At 40.7% G+C, this 16343-nt stretch overlaps 1 protein-coding gene across 3 annotated transcripts in view; it reads left to right on the top strand.

Moving 5' to 3' along the window:
* Positions 1–16343, top strand: part of LOC140337341 (uncharacterized) — a 151823-nt gene that overhangs the window by 125889 nt on the left and 9591 nt on the right. The window lies entirely within an intron of this gene.

The raw sequence follows: 16343 nt of genomic DNA, 5'->3' as shown, positions 1-16343 counted from the left end.
GTCATTACAATTACCTCTGGAGAAGACTTTTCAATGGCAATCCTATTAAGAGCATTCGAGAACTTGAAACTTAAGTGTAATTAAATTATGTCCACTTTTCCAAGAAAGAAAGATAATTTATTTAAAGAGCAGTAGATGTTACCACTGACTAATATCATACTGACTGTCTGACTGAAGGCAGTCATTGTTCTTTAACGGAGGAATATTTGTGCAATTTTTGTCGTAATATGAATATAAAAGGTTTCTAATGTAGTGGAGAAAATTGTTGGGTTGTGGCTGTAGCTTTTTTTTGTTCTGAAGCCTGAATATATTGTTTGACACAGCCACCATATTCTTAGCCTTGGTTTAATATAAAATGGGGTACCCAGCACAAATTGAAGTGGACCCAATATGGCAAAACGTGTTTACTGTGTTAAACATAAGGGACTGAAGAATGAAATCCAAAGGGTGCATGGTTACAAAATGGCGGGGTTAGGCAGTTATATAATTTGTATTCCTTATAAAAAAGAAGCATACTAACCCATTTTAAAAACTGCAGTATATCATTCCCCAAAGTCAACAGAATAACACAGAAAGGTCAACTTACATTCACACTCCACTAAATGAAAAGAAATGTATTATGGTTGACAAAAAATGGGAATTGGCAAAAGCAAAGCCCCTGAACATGGCATGTTGGAAGTTGTCCCAATGAACACCTGGATCACATGGTAATTGCCATATGGGGACTCTATAAAAGACAGAGGAAAATTTTGGGACTCCCTTTTCAGTATGTGATCCCATTCTAAGACAGGACGTAAGCTGGTGATATAGAAATTAGTGGGTGTTAGGGCTGCAGTTTTCACAGCTCTGGAGACTGGAAATTGTGTTAGGACTGGGTGTGAGAGAAAGGATCTGTATGGAACCGGGAGCTGTAGTTTGTATCAGGCAGAAAGGAACATTCTGAATATCTGTTAATAATTATATCATCCCGTAGTCACAAAATGGCTGCAGTCCTCAGGTGCTGAAAAAGATGCTGCACATTTCTTAATTCAATTTCAGACACAATTGTTCCTTTTTATGCAAAAGATGGTAAATCTCTATACTTAATTCAAGTAATATTGGTGGGTTTGTGAACATGGAATGTTGGATTTCACATTTGGATGACATCTTAGAAGAACTGGGGTCAGTGTTTTCTTCATTTAAAACAAACTATTGTTTTAGTACTATAGTTCTAGTAGACTGTTTGTACATTTGTGAATGAATAATTATAATATGCAGTTTCTATCTTTATTGTAAATTGTCTTAAAAAAATAAAAGTAGATGTCTTAATTTTGTAAATAAATAAGTAATAGCAGGTGGCAGGCAAACATCTCTACCACATGTCCTGCAGAGTTTGGCCACTGATCCATTTTGGACAACTAAAATTTGATTATTTCTGAAGTTACAGATCTCTGAACTTGATCCAACATACTCACTAATCTAATGCCTGTGGATGTTACCTGTGGGTAGGCCTGGCCAAAAACATTGCAATACCTCTGTAGACACAGGTAGCACATGCATTCCTGTTGCCAGAAGCCAAGACTGTACACAAGTAGAACATGAGTTCTGTCATTTTGGCCTTGTAGTATGAATGTGTTAGTGTCAGCACCAAATAATGATAACACTGGGGAGTGCATTTTTTGTTGAGTTAGATCCTACACTTGTCTTTTTCTATTTTTTTGGGTGGTGAATCTAGAAATTACCCCAGTCTTTTGCTATCACATCCAGTTTTTACGTTGCAGGGTACCCTCCATTTTTGTCGAAAAACATACACATTTTACATATATTGAAAAAACAACTTGAATGTACTGTTTATTTAAATTTCTTTTGTTCATACAAAGGATTTATTTATTGTTACTCTGAGACATTTTTTACAGTAAAACATTTGAAAAGTAATCGGGTAAACAGTTAAGGAAAAAATTTACACTTATAGCTTTTCCTGGAGCGTTCAGTGTTAGGACAATCCTGCCAGATGCTCCAACAATAGTCCGCCATTATATGTACATACCATCTACCCTGATACGGTCCTTCCATGAACTTCAAATCTTGGAGGAATCGTTCACCTTGCTCATCACTGACGGCACCAAGGTTTTCCAGGAAGTTAGAAAGATGGCTATGCAAATAATGCACCGCGATGCTCATATTGCAACCAAGCATTGTGTAGCTCTCCAAGAGATTCTGGACAATTTCTGTGTAATTATTTGCTGGTGTGTTTCCAAGGAAGTCCTTGACAATGGCGTTGAATGATAACCAAGCATTCTTTTCAATTTCTGACATTGTCCCGATGAAATGTTCATCTTTGATCAGCTGCCGAATCTGTGAAACATCAAACACACCGGCCTTTATTTTTTCAAATGACCGGCTAGGAAATGCCAAAATGAGGTACTTGAAGTCTCCTTCAGCTGGCAAAGCTTTTACGAACTGCTTTATCAGACCCAGTTGCATGTGCAGAGGTGGGAATATAATATTCTATCAACAAGTGGCTCATGTAGAATGTTTGGATCACCTGGTTTTACGACAGATCTTGGAGGCCAATTCCTTTCCACCCAATGCCTCTCACAAGCTCTGCTGTCCCACATGCACAGATAACAGGGATACTTGGTGTATCCGCCTTGCTGACCAAGAAGGAAGCATAACATTTTAAGGTCAACACAGATGACCCAATTGTGTTGGTGATATTGCAATAACTCAATGACTCTCTTTATGTCTGCATATTCTTCACAAAGAAAAACTGAATGGCCAATTGGGACTGACCGAAACATATTGCCATTGTGAAGGAGGACACTTTAAGCTCCGCTTTGAGCTATCGATCACTAGTCGCCATTCAGTTGAGTTATAGATTGGAATTCCCAATTCCTCCATTAAACCATGTATGTTATGGCAATACACAAAGCCACTGTCATTTCTAATGTATTGCAGAAACGCAATTTCACCTTTGTTATTTTTTCAAGTAAGTTTTTCTCATGCAGTCTTGATGATAGGAGTTCTGAAGCCTTCTTCAATATTCCCAAATCACGTGCCAAATCACTCAACTCACGCTGATCAAATCCCTTACGATCAGGATTCTCTTCAATTTCAAACTCTTTATCATTGTTGTCACCTAGTTCATCACCGTATTTATGTTCTTCAAGAGAGGGTAGTGTAACAAAAACCAGCACTGGGATTTCATCTGAACGAGCCACTGGGCGTATAGCCGATAAAACAGTGGGCCCAGTCACAGAGTTATCGTTTTTAGGCATCACTTTGGATTCGGTTCGGATGGAGTGCCGGTTGCCAGAGGACAAGTTGGAGGCTTTGAAGGTTGAAGTGTGGAGGGCATGTTGTTTAAAAAAGATTCGTTTGCGGGAGTTGCAGTCTCTTTTAGGTAAATTGAATTTTGCCTGCAGGATCATGCCCATGGGGCGGATCTTTAGCCGGAGATTGGCGGCTGCTACTGCAGGGATACGGGGGCCGGACCATTTTATTCGTTTGACCGGTGTGCTGCGCAGGGATTTGGGAGTTTGGCGGCGTTTTTTGGAACAGTACAATGGGCGGTCTTTGTGGCCAGCCGCTCCAGTGGATAATGTTTCTTTGGATCTGTGGACAGATGCAGCTGGGAGTTGTGGTTATGGGGCTTATTTTGCTGGACGTTGGAGCGCTGAACCATGGCCTGTTGCGTGGCGAGAGGGGGGTTTGTGTAAGAATTTGGTCTTATTGGAGCTGTTCCCTATTGTGGTTGCTTTGACATTGTGGGGTAAATTGTTGCAGAACCGGAAGGTGCGTTTTCATTGCGACAACATGGGTGTTGTGGAGGCGGTTAATAATAACTCCGCATCCTCACCTCAGGTTGTGTGTCTTTTGCAGCATTTTGTGTTCTTGTGTTTGGAGTTGAATGTTCATGTGAGGGCAGTGCATGTTCCAGATTGTGCTAATGTAATTGCGGACTCCCTTTCTCGATTTCAGTGGGATCGTTTTCGAGAGGTGGCTCCTGGGGCAGACGAGAGGGGGATTCCTTGTCCGGAGGAGGTGTGGTCGGTGATATGGGGATCATCTCTGAGCTGATCAAGAATTCTGTTGCGGTAGGGACTTGGAAGGCCTATGTAAGTGTGTGGAGGGAATGGTTTAGTTTTGTGGAAAGTGAAGGGGGCTTTCTTGAGGCAAAAGGTGGGGAGGAGAGGGTTTTGCTGTTTTTGATGTGGAATTTGCAATTGGGGGTGTCCTATAGCGTCATGAGTAGGAAATTGTCGGCATTGGCCTTTTTATTTAAGCTGTTTGGTTGGAGTGATGGGACAAAATGTTTTGTGGTCCGGCAGGCTATGAAGGGTTTTAAGAAACGGTGGGTGCGGGTGGATAAAAGGCGGCCGGTGTCGTTTCTGCTCCTGGAGGATATGTGCCGAGTCTTGGGGGAGGTTTGTTTTAGTGAATTTGAGGCTGTTATATTCCGAGCTGTCTTTGTGTTAACATTTTTTGCTGCAATGCGAATTGGGGAGGTTGTGTGCCCTAGTAGGACTAAGGCAGGGGGCCTCCGGGTGGGGGATGTACGAGTTTCGGGCGATGTGATGAGAGTGTGGATTCATAGATCAAAAACGGATCAGGAGGGGAAAGGTGCTTGTGTGGTTCTGCGGCGTCTCATGGGAGCAGGGCTCTGTCCAGTTCGGTCAATGGCTGAGTATCTGGCGGTGCGGCCACACGGGGGAGGTCAGCTGTTTTTGCATGAGGATGGGTCGTCTTTGACGCGTTTTCAGTTTGTGGCGGTGTTCCGGAGATGTATCGAAGCAGTGGGCGGGAGACCTGGGGAGTATGCGGCCCATTCTTTTCGGATTGGGGCTGCCACCGAGGCGGCCAGGTGGGGATTGGGTACCGAAGTCGTTAAGAAAATTGGTAGGTGGGAGTCGCAGCGTTTTCGGTTGTATGTGCGACCACATTTATTATAAGGTGTTCTGGTGGTTTTTATGTTATCCGCTGGGTTGGGCTTTGCTGTTGGGGCGTTGGAGTTGGTTGTTAGTGGTTTCTTTTCTTCATTGCAGATTGTCCGGTTTGCCTAGTGTGGATTTTGGGCCATTCTTTCGTTTACTGGGGGGCCAGAAGGGCTGATGTATTAATAAAAGGGCTGCTGTGGCCAATTTATTCCAAAATATTGTGTATTGGTGTTTTCTTATGTGAAAGGGGGTTGCTGTTTTGAGGGTGGGGAATTTATTGGTGGCAGCAGCGAAGGTTTTACATATGCCTTACACTGGTCAAGGAAATACGTTTGTAAATAGAAAAAAAAAATTTGCTTATTCACTACGTAGAGCAGCGCACAACCTCTGACCACACTGTCTGCGTGTAAATGAATAGCATATACAAATCCACTCTACAGTAATCGCATTAATATAAGTAGTAGAGAAAAAAACTGACGTGATAGAAGAAAACTAACTGCACTTTCAGAATCAGCATACCTATTTTAGCGTAAATAAGCTTAAAAATTTAAGTCAACACAAAATTTGTTCAAAATTGTTCCCAAGTGTAATCTTTACTTTTGATGTGACTTATGCAAGGAATGCACATCAACAAAAGGCACTCATATTGCTTAAACTGCCTATTGCAGAGGAGCTTAGGTCTTTAAGGCCAGTTAGCACAACCCTCCTTCCTTCTAGGACAATGACCGTGTTTCAAATGGGTGAAATATTAAAGCCCCCTCCTCTCTTTTTTAGGGCCAACACCCCCTACTCCAGCTGTGACTTCACTGCCTTGTCTCTGGAGCTAGTTATACAGTGTGCATTGCAGCATGATTGGTAAGGTGTGAATGGGTCCATATAGTTTTCTTTCACAGTAAATTGTCTCAGGAGGCCAGTTGCCTCGTCCCAACACATGGTTGTCTTGACTTCTGTGCGGGATGGCTTCTGGCAAAGGACTAACAACTATTTGTCTGATCTCCCCTGCCACTGTAAATGATAAAAAGAGAACAAGCTGGGCACCTAACCTTACAGAACATGATTACAGAACAGGATCCCTGGCTAGATGATTGTCTCCTAACAGCTCCTTTCCCGGATTGGCTGAACAATGAAATGAGCTCTACCAAGCTGTCCCTTCTGCAAGAAAGAATGTGCCTGCTTTTTTAATTTAGTTTTGCTTTAAAAACAAGGGTTTGTAAACCAAAGTTTAGCAAATACGTATGCTTGTGAATGGGTCTAATATTGGAGGACTATATTAGTAGATAGTATATATAGTGGAGGACTTGAATCATATTAGTCCTGAGAGGAAGGGTCTAGCAAACCCCCTGGCCCTACAGAACATTGAAATCTAGCTAACCTTCTGGTGGTCAAAATATATGGCTGGTAGTCTGTCCACCCTTACCTTATAAAAACGTGGGATACGTGTTTCCACTGACCTTGCCAGGGTATATAATACCAAGCAGCCTGAGAAGTTGTGCACTTTTAATGGTCATTAGTTATTTGGACACCAAATAGGAACCAAAGCCCTTTTCTCGAAGGGCTATCTGAAGTCTGTGTTTGTCACTTCTGACTGCTATGTTCAAAACATTGACAATGATCTCATTATCACTATGGGAAATGTCATACTGGCTCCTGTACAGCATAAACAATCCCTGATATTACCTGTGGACCTCCAGTTTGATGTCAGCAGGTGTTTTTATCCACCGTGTGTAGAGTTCTCAGCCATATTTAATCTATCTGTATCTATAATCTTCTTTGGGGTTGGTGCTTGAATTACTCTACAGAATGGTAATAAATACCAGCTGCTAAAAGCCACTTATTGACACAGCAATGCTTGTGCAAACAAGTGTGTGTACACAAGTAGTGCGGAATAATTGTGTCACCAAGCAAGGGCAGCTGTTTAGTGATAGCACAGAGTGTGTGCAATGTTCATTGCTGCCAAGATTTTAATGTAATTTACAATTACAAGGACATTTTACTGCCGGGAAAGTATATTTCAGAACATCACACAACCTGTTATCTACAGTTCCTTTCCTTGTTCTTAGCTGGGATTTCAAAAATTATTTATTTTAAAGATAGGTTTCTTGTAGTGTTCTCAGAGCAGGGAGTCTAGTACTGGTAGTTCAGCACAAGGCGCACGTGGTGTGCAGAGTATACTTGCCTAGCCCATGACTAACTACTCACATATCCTTTACAAATCACCCTTGAATATGTAAAGTTGTACTATATAAAACAGTTTGAGTTCCCTGTAACATTGTTGTATTATCTGTTGATCCTGCCAGTAGATTTATTAATTTGACACTTTTTTAAGTTAGGGTTTCAGCGCTTGCAACAATTATATATTTCTTTGGGTTAAATATTCTTTCCTAACGAAAGTGATGTGTGATTTTTCTGCAAAATGAAAAACATTTACAACTTGTTAAAAGAAATGAAAAATAATAGATTTATCAGCAGGATTACCAGGTAATACAATCATAATGGAGGGGGAACAGCTGTGTTATTGCTATTGACAGATCATATAAATCTAATTTGGTGCATATTTTTAACAGTTAACTATGTGAATAGTAACATACAGGGTACATACAATTCTTTCTTTCTTTCTTTCTTTCTTTCTTTCTTTCTTTCTTTCTTTCTTTCTTTCTTTCTTTCTTTCTTTCTTTCTTTCTTTCTTTCTTTCTTTCTTTCTTTCTTTCTTTCTTTCTATTCCATATAAATACTATCTTTTTTTTCTTTCTTTCTTTCTTTTTTTCTTTCTTTCCTTCTTTCCATATATTCACCATATATTCAGCTATATTCTTTTTTGTTATATATGTCTTTTTTTTCCTTCTTTCTTTCTTTTTTAACTTTATTCAGGTAAAACTATTGTATATTAATATTAAGCAGTTCTCTCCCCAGCCTACAGATTTCCTTTTCCATATATTCAGCTATATCGGATTTCAGCTATGCAGAATAAATCCTCTTGTTTACAGATTTCCAGTGACTCATCACAGCAGTGACATATACCTTATTAAAGGGTTCTGATTAGTAAAACCTACTATAAGCTGTAGGATGTTAACCATTTGAGTGCCCTGGGCAATTCCCGAGGGAAAGCATCTTTTTGTTTCATTTGTTTCAAATAGGGAATCAGTGGTTCTCTGTGGTCCGAGGAAAGAATTGCCGGCTGATGGTATAACATCCAGAAGATCCCGCAATAAACCAAGAAACTTAAATGATCGGTTCTTGGGCCTTTTTAACTTCTTACACAAGGAGTGCTTGTAGCAGGCCCATGTAACGGCAAGATTGCATTGTTCTAACATTGGCGATGGTGAACCTATTCCCACATCCCTCTGCAATAGTAGATCACTGCTAAAAATTTGGGGTAATAGCTGGGATTCTGGACTATGGGGGTGCAATGTCAGTGAGGTTTAAAGTCAGTGGTTGCATTCCTAGGTGTGCTGGGTGGCAGGAATATGTTAGGTCACAGCACAGAATGCCAAGAATACTAGGATGTTCATAGGCCCAAATACATAAACTGTCTACTCGTAACCCTAGTTAGAGGGTAAAGGTTATCAATACCTCCTTAGTTTTTAGTATGGGACTTTTTGGTGGCCTCTCCTGGTATTTGGATATGTAAAAAGAAAGAGAAAGAAAAGGATGGGGTTTCCTGGCCAGTGTTTCAAAGAAAAAGAATTATGTTTTTATATCAAAATTCATACACAATTACAGAGACATCAGAGTTCGTATCTTCTAGCACATTGTATAATCATGGGCTGATCCAGGATTAAAAACATGTTTGCTAGCAAAAGACTAAAGAAGTCCATTCCAGGTTTGCTGGATCAACAGCTTCACTGATAAAAGTATATCTTCTCCAGCCTGGAAGAGCTTTAATAAATTGGGCAAATAATAAGGACAACTTCTAGATACGAACAGGGCTTCCCTGCTCGTTCGTGTGCAGGACGGAGGCTTGATGGGACACCAACTTGCTGTTCTGCAACCTCCTGTAACTCTTTGGTGACCAGGACAAACTCTGCATTTGTTTCTTTTGCACATGAAAGCTCAGCTTGCTCCAGAAGTTAATGAATGTGTATGTCCCCTAAATATTTTTTTTTTGCTTTGTTTGTGATTTACTCATAGTGAGGATTTTATACAGTAACTGACACCATGCTGCCTAATATTATGTTGAGACAAACATTGTCCTAGATGCATTTATTAAAATAATCCACCTGTTCCGACTTACATACAAATTCAACTTAAGAACAAACCTACAGTCCCTATGTTGAATGTAACCCGGGGACTACTTGTATTGTAAATCTTTTTATAATGTGTTTCCCATATGTGTCTTGTACCTTTATGTGTTGGGTTTACATGCCTAGGGACGCTATCCAAGTACGATTCCCTTGTTTACATGAGTCCTTGCATAAAACATTTAGTTTTTGACCACAACTAAAGAGAGGCCCGGAGCAGGGAAATGTGTGGAGGGGCTTCATGACAGGGGTGCTCGGACTGCACTGAAGAAAGGGGGGGAAGGGTTTAAGATTGAGTTGCAGAAAGAGGAGAGAGGAGAGGGTCGGGTCGGAAGTTCAGTGGGTGGAGAGAAGAGAAGGTAAAAGGAGGGAGAGACGGAAGTCGAGGACAGTTTTTTGAAAGAAGAAATTTCCCACCCTCCCGCCCTGTTTTAAGGTGTGAGGAGGCGGTTGAGGTTTGGTGGAAGGTAAGAGTTCTGGGACACTTTTGGTGGGGGGGCACCCAAGGTGGTGGAGACCCCCCCTTTAAGTGGTGAGCACTGGAGGCCCCTGAGGTGGTGATGTGCTGCTAGGGGGCAGAATGGCTTGGCGGTATTGGTAACTATTGGTGATTTGGTGGTGTGGCGGACTTTACCTTCCGGACCTGCGACCTAGTTGGTTTGGGTACAAATGGTTGGTTCTATTAAGAATTGGTTAGGGTAAAGAAAGGGTTAAATTGGAGCTTATATAGTGGTTATTTAATGGTTATTTTATTTGATTTGTTGTTTGTGTGTTATTTATTTGTTGATTTGTATGTACATGTTACGTTATGTTTATATACAGAGTTAATTTATGGAAATGTTAAATAATGTTATTGTTAAATAAGGGGCTGCTTGCCAGCCACTATAAACGCATCAGGTTGTAGAGTGTTATTTGGTAAAGGGTGAGAACTAAGTGAAGGGGCTGTCAAGGGTAAGTAAGGGGGAAGGTATGGGGGGGGGGATTTGAGGGCCAAAGGTACGAGCTACCCTGGTCAAGAGGTTATAGACAATGAAGAATGCTTAGTGTGCGTCTAGATTCGGGTTTCTAGCTTAGTTTGGTCAGGGGGCTAGAAATATTGGACTAGTATCCTCAGGAAAAACTATACCAATCAGTAATTGAATACCTGTATATCATATTTACACATACAGTAGCCACAATGATAGGTAACACTCTGCCTTGGTCAGTAGAATACAAACATGAGTTGCTATTTGGTGATCTGCTGCTACAGAAAATGCTTCCAAGTCATGCCTCAGGGGTCACGGGCCCTTTCTCTTAGCAACTTTTCCTCCAGGACTCAAATTACCCCGTCACATGGTTTCAGAAGGTCTGCAAGGGCAAGAAAAAAAATTCTGTCTCTCGAAAACTTGCTAGTGGTTGCTCGGCAACTAGTATCGGAGTGCTGCTTCATAATAAACACTCACAAGATATTATTAATTTTAAGCTCTCTTACATCTCACCCAACCTAAGCATATGAATTAGTTTTGGGAAGATTTATTGCTAATGTACGGTACGATTTCAAGCATACAGTCAATATCAAACAGCAAAGACAAATTTCCTAACCTCCAGTGCTAATATCTGCCCCTGGTATAGGATGAGGGTGGGAAATGATTTACAGAATGTCACCTACTCCATTCATCAACAATGCTGAAGGCAACACTGAGCCATGCACACGTTAGTAATTAATGTACTGTACATCAGAAAACATATGTGTTGGACAATAAAAGCAAAATGTTTCATAGGTTGCCATGACAGCAGCGTCCATCAATCCAAATAACTTGATATACAATGTGATGGAAGATCAATACAGAGTTTAACCATGCGAAAATACTAACTTAAATAACCCCAGGACATGAAGCATATAGTACAGTGAGAATGCAGTTTGGGCCAAACACCCGTATATTTATCAATAGGAAACGACGCAAAATATAAGTAGTTTAAATGGAATTTCAAATACAAGTTTGTCCCCTTTTTTCATATTTTAGGTTTTGTGTGGAATTTATTTGCTTTATCTCTTCTATCTTTATCCTTCAACTTTTTAAATTTTTTAACTGCCATTTTAATGAATACTGTCACATGAGGTCAGAATTATAAGATTCTAGGCCCTTACACCAAGACCTTCTTCCAGTTCCGTTTAAAACATCAGTAATTATTATGATTATTGTTATTAATATTATTAATATTATAACATGGTTTGTAGGTAGAAGAGAAAAAAGAGGTTTGAGGCTCAAAAAATTTTTTTGCATAAAAATTATTTGTGTAGGGGTTGCAAATGACAGACAGATACAGACAGTGACACGGGAGGAGAGGACCCTGCCCCGAAAAGCTTACAATCTAGCAGGAGGGGGATATGGAATGGAGAGAACGAGTGATGGTTTTATGGTTTTAAAAGACAACGGGTAGGTGAGATGAAAAAAAAATGGGTTTTGAGTGCTCTTTTAAAGGAGCAGTAAGTAAGACCAAGCTGTATAGGATGAGGAAGACCATTCCAGAGAGTCGGGGCAGCTCTAGAAAAGTATTGGAGCCGTGAGTGTGATGAGGTTATGAGTGAGCAGTAATGAGAAGTATGTTATATAGTTTAGCTAGTCAGCATTGCTTGTCCTGGTCTTTGGGCAAATTGTACAGTCTACTCCTATCAATGTATATCTCAAATTTATATCACAACTGTCGGTGTTTGTGAACGAGAGTGGCAGAAGAGTGTCCTTGTTTACAATCGTGCAACTGGATGGGCTATCTAGGGTAGTTTGGATTAGGGGTCTAGGGGAGATGACTTAGTACACAATTTACTAAAGTGTAGTCATTATTAAAGTGTTATAGTAGCTGGACAAGGTTTATGGAGGCCTCAATATTTCACCACCATTGACAGCATAAATCAGTGGTTTCCAAGCTTTTGGACATCATGGACCACTAAATTTACGGACTCCGGATCGTGCATGCCCGGGGAGCCGTGTTTCACTGACAGGGGAAGAAACTTCACCCAGATTGACGTCATGATGCCAGAACCTGTCCACTCTTCCGTCACAGGCCCAGACCTCCAATGGGAGAGTGGGCAGGTTCTGGCATCATGAGACACAACCCATGAGACACAACTCGGAGACACAACCGCTCACTGCCCTCAGCCTGCAAACCCTACAGGAGACATGATCTGCGGCTCTGGCTGGTGTGCCCCCCCAGCTGGAACCAGTTGGTGACTGCTGGTATAAATGATTGTCATTCATAAACTATATTGTATATTTGTAGCCTATAGAAGGTCCTCCTTGTGCACATACTCCACAAATAATATGCTAAGGTGGTAGTTATAAAACTGTAGCCCATTGATTTTGATGCTGTACTATTCTGTACTAGCCTACATGTGATGTTTTTCCTCCATGATTAAAAAAACACTAAATGACTAAAAAGGTGGTTGAATACAGGCAGAAAAGGGCTACATAATACTGCATGTCCTCTAGCCAGAAGATGAGGCATACTCTGGCTTGTATCAGAGTAAGCAATTTCAGTACATGAGATGGGTATTAATTTTTTTATTGGATGCACCGCTAATCAAAAGCTATTTATTACCCCCCTAGTGGTAATCCCGATTGTGTCACAATCGGGGTAGCTTTAAACTAAAAAAAAAACCCACATACCTTGTTCTGTCGGTGTCCCCCGGCATCCTGCTGGTCCCTGCAGCTCCTGTAGTCAAAGCCCTTTAAATGTAGCCATGTCATTTCTTTGACCCTGTAAGAACAGTCACAGACTATTTTTTTTTACAATGGATCTTCCTCTCTCCCAGAGCAGTTTAGATTAGATCCATGAACTACTTTCTTTGTAAATATGGAATCCTTCTAGCAATGTCCAGAAGCAGCTTTTAATCAGCTGTCCCTTGACACTCTTTAGCACATAAGATTTAGTTAAAGATTTTCTGTTCAGGCAGACACTTTCTTCTCATTTCCTCCAGGACATATCCTCCAGCAAAACAACTTCAATCCAACAGACCATTAACACAGGTTCTTTCTGGGCAAGCCTATGAACACAAAGGAACTGATTTATTAAAGCTCCCCAAAACTTTAGAAGATTGACAGGACAATATATCAAGGAGAGTCTGGGCGAGCCAGCAAACCTGGAAAAGATTTAAGGAAATCCATCCCAGGTTTGCTGGATCACCCAGGTTCCCCCCATGATAGTATATCTTCTCCAGTCTCGAAGGGTTTTAAAAAAATCAGGCTCTGTGTGTGTAAGTTAACTTGTGCTTGAGATATTTCTACATGCAATAAAGGGACTTGGTCTTACAATCTCTCATAGGACAGGAAAACACTAGATGCACAAATCAATATTAATAAACTTTATTTTTTTGTAATTTTTTTTTTTGCATTGTTTTAGTTAGCCACATTTGTATTTAATTTGTTTTAAGAACCACAAGGTCTAGGTTTAAAATGGAAACTTTGTATGATAGGTGAATTTTTGGCTAGCTCCAACCGAATGAATTTTTGTATATACTGTATCACCCTAGCACTGCATGAATGGGTGCTGAGATGTTCTTGGCTTTGCCTAAAAAGAAGAGAGCCAGAGGTATGAAATAACACATTTATTCAACAGATTCCCCCTGAGACTGATGCACTTGGTACAGCGTAGTTGTAGCTTTTGTAGACCGTTCAAATAAAAGTCCTTTGGTTGGGACGCAAACCAGCTCTCAGCAGCATCTTTGATGTCAGAAATGTCCTCAAAACGTTGCCCCTTCAGGTGTTTCTTCAAATTCGGGAACAGATATTAGTCTGAAGGGGCCAGGTCAGGTTAGTGGGGGGGGGAGGTGGACCAATTGGAAACCCAGGGTGTTCAATTTGGCAGCCACAGCGTTGGACATATGCACAGGTGCATTGTCCTGCAAAAAAGGATCCCCTTGGCCAACTTTCCACAGCCTTTCGTCTTAACTGCCTCCTTCAGCTGGTCCAGGAGGTTAGCATAATTTTGTCTGGTGATACTAGAGCCCTGAGGTAGGTAGTCCACCAACAGAATACCGTCTTTGTCCCAGAAAATGGACGTTTTGACTTTTTTGGCTTTTTTCTTGAAACCTCTTTGGCCGCGGTGACCCGCTGTGGCACCATTGCCTTCTACTGTTCCTTGGTTTCAGGATCGTAGATGTGGAGCCAGGTTTCATCCTCAGTCCCTAACCTAGCCAAAAAGTCCTGTGCAGTTTGAAAATGGGCCAAAGCGGTTTTGCACGCTTCAACTTGTTCCTTCTTCTGATCACTGTTTAAACATTTCGGAACCGACTTTTCAGAAAGCTTGCGCATGCTTAGGATAGTGGTGATAACAAACCCAACATGCTCCCGGGAGATGTCAAGTATGTGGGCTATCTTTTTTGCGGATATTGGCAGGTCCTCAATAATCAGCTCATAGACAGCATCGCAGTTTGCCGGTCAGTTGAGGTTGGGGGCTCATCTTCAACAGTGAAATGCCCAGTGTTGAAACAAGATTTCAACAGGTTTTGACAGTGCTCTAGGAAGGACACTTCTTCTCTAGTGTTTATGACATCTCAGTGTGAATGTCCTTTGCTGACTTTCCCTGGAGAAACAAAAACTTTATGACGACCCGTAACTCCAACGACGTGAAACTTGATACCTGATATTGCAGTTACATACTAAGATATTAGACTGTCATATGCCCCCACACTCATTTTTCTATTTGATCTGAAAGGGGGCAAAGCCAGGAACTTCTCAGCACCCCTTCGTATATAGTATTCTATCTTTAGGCTTGAGAAAGGGGAAGAGCTCCCGAAACATGTTGCCTAATTAGTGCAATCCTTGAATTTAGGTTGTTTGCTGGATGCATGGACATCAAAGCTCTCCATCCCAGTAAAGTCTAGAGTATATTGCAGTGACTCTGCAGTGACTGTGCTCAGGTGACGCAGGAAAAAGAACCCAGAAGAGGAGAGAAGAAAATGTTGGTGCCTTGCGCTTCCTCTACGCCAGGCCGAAGATTGATACTGGGATGTTGCAAGACCCAGTGGAAGAAACCTCCCGAAGGATAGACTGATCTGCGAGATTAAAGGTAAGTATGTTTTTTTGTTTTGGGCTTAGTTCCACTTTATTTGATCTGGGATTGTACTTATTTCTTTACAAAGATGAATGAAAATGTATCCAGTCTCCAGAGAATAGTTGGAATATCTAGGTTTCCTATTTATTTGATCCTCCATAAATAAAAAACAATGCACCTATAATATATAGCTCATCTTGTGCTTGAGATACCTTACAATGCAATTTCCATAAATCCTTGTGGCAGCACTGGTCTCCTGCACCCTCTTTTTTGATTTTTCCATTAATTATTATAAACTAGTATTTATATAATGCCAACATATTACACAGCGTCGCACATAGTCCTTAGCACAGTTAACCTAACCACTTGGTTTTGGAATGTGGGAGGAAACAGGAGTACCCAGGGGAAAACCTGATTCCATGCAAATAGTGCCCTGGCCAAGATTTGAACCTGGGACCTAGTGCTGCAAACCTCTGAAATATCATGGGGGAACCTATGAAAGAACTTTAGGTCTTCAGGGAACCCCTACTACAATGATTACATTCACAACTTGTAGTGCATTAGTGTGGTGGTCAGTGGGAAGAATGCTTCTTACATCATTGGTGTCACTAAAATTAACCTGAGGGACACATCTTTCTCAAAATGTCCCACAAATTTGCTCAAGGAACACCTGGCAACATTGATCTATGTTTTGGAGAAGAGGTTAAAGGATCTCTCACATAGGGATTATTTGGATGGTGAATATGGTGTTAACATATTTCAATGTTGGAGAGTATTTAATAAATTGATTTATTAGTTAGTAAATAGTTTTAGACTTGACTAGACTTGAGTGTTAAGAATACTTTATAAAGTTGGGTTGATTATAAGTGGTTGGCACATCAAATATAAATGAAAAATCAGGAGCACTATTTATTGGTAAAATGTTTGTCACCTTGGGGGGTTTTAGGAATTAAAGGATAAGGGATAAAGAATAGAAGTGTAATATAAACATAACCATCAAATGTGAATATATATATATATATATATATATATATATGTACAATTATAGTTATGTCACATACTGGTATTTTATTTTATTGTACTTTAAAAGTTTAGTTTCTTCTGCTGTGATCTTTGTCTGCCTTATTTACCATTCTAAGGAATATCTGCTCTGGTAGCT

The sequence above is a fragment of the Pyxicephalus adspersus genome, chromosome 8, assembly GCF_032062135.1.
Source record: "Pyxicephalus adspersus chromosome 8, UCB_Pads_2.0, whole genome shotgun sequence".
Classification (NCBI taxonomy): Eukaryota; Metazoa; Chordata; class Amphibia; order Anura; family Pyxicephalidae; genus Pyxicephalus; species Pyxicephalus adspersus.
Note: the sequence above shows the minus strand (reverse complement) of the source record. Positions and strands in the feature narration are given on the sequence as shown.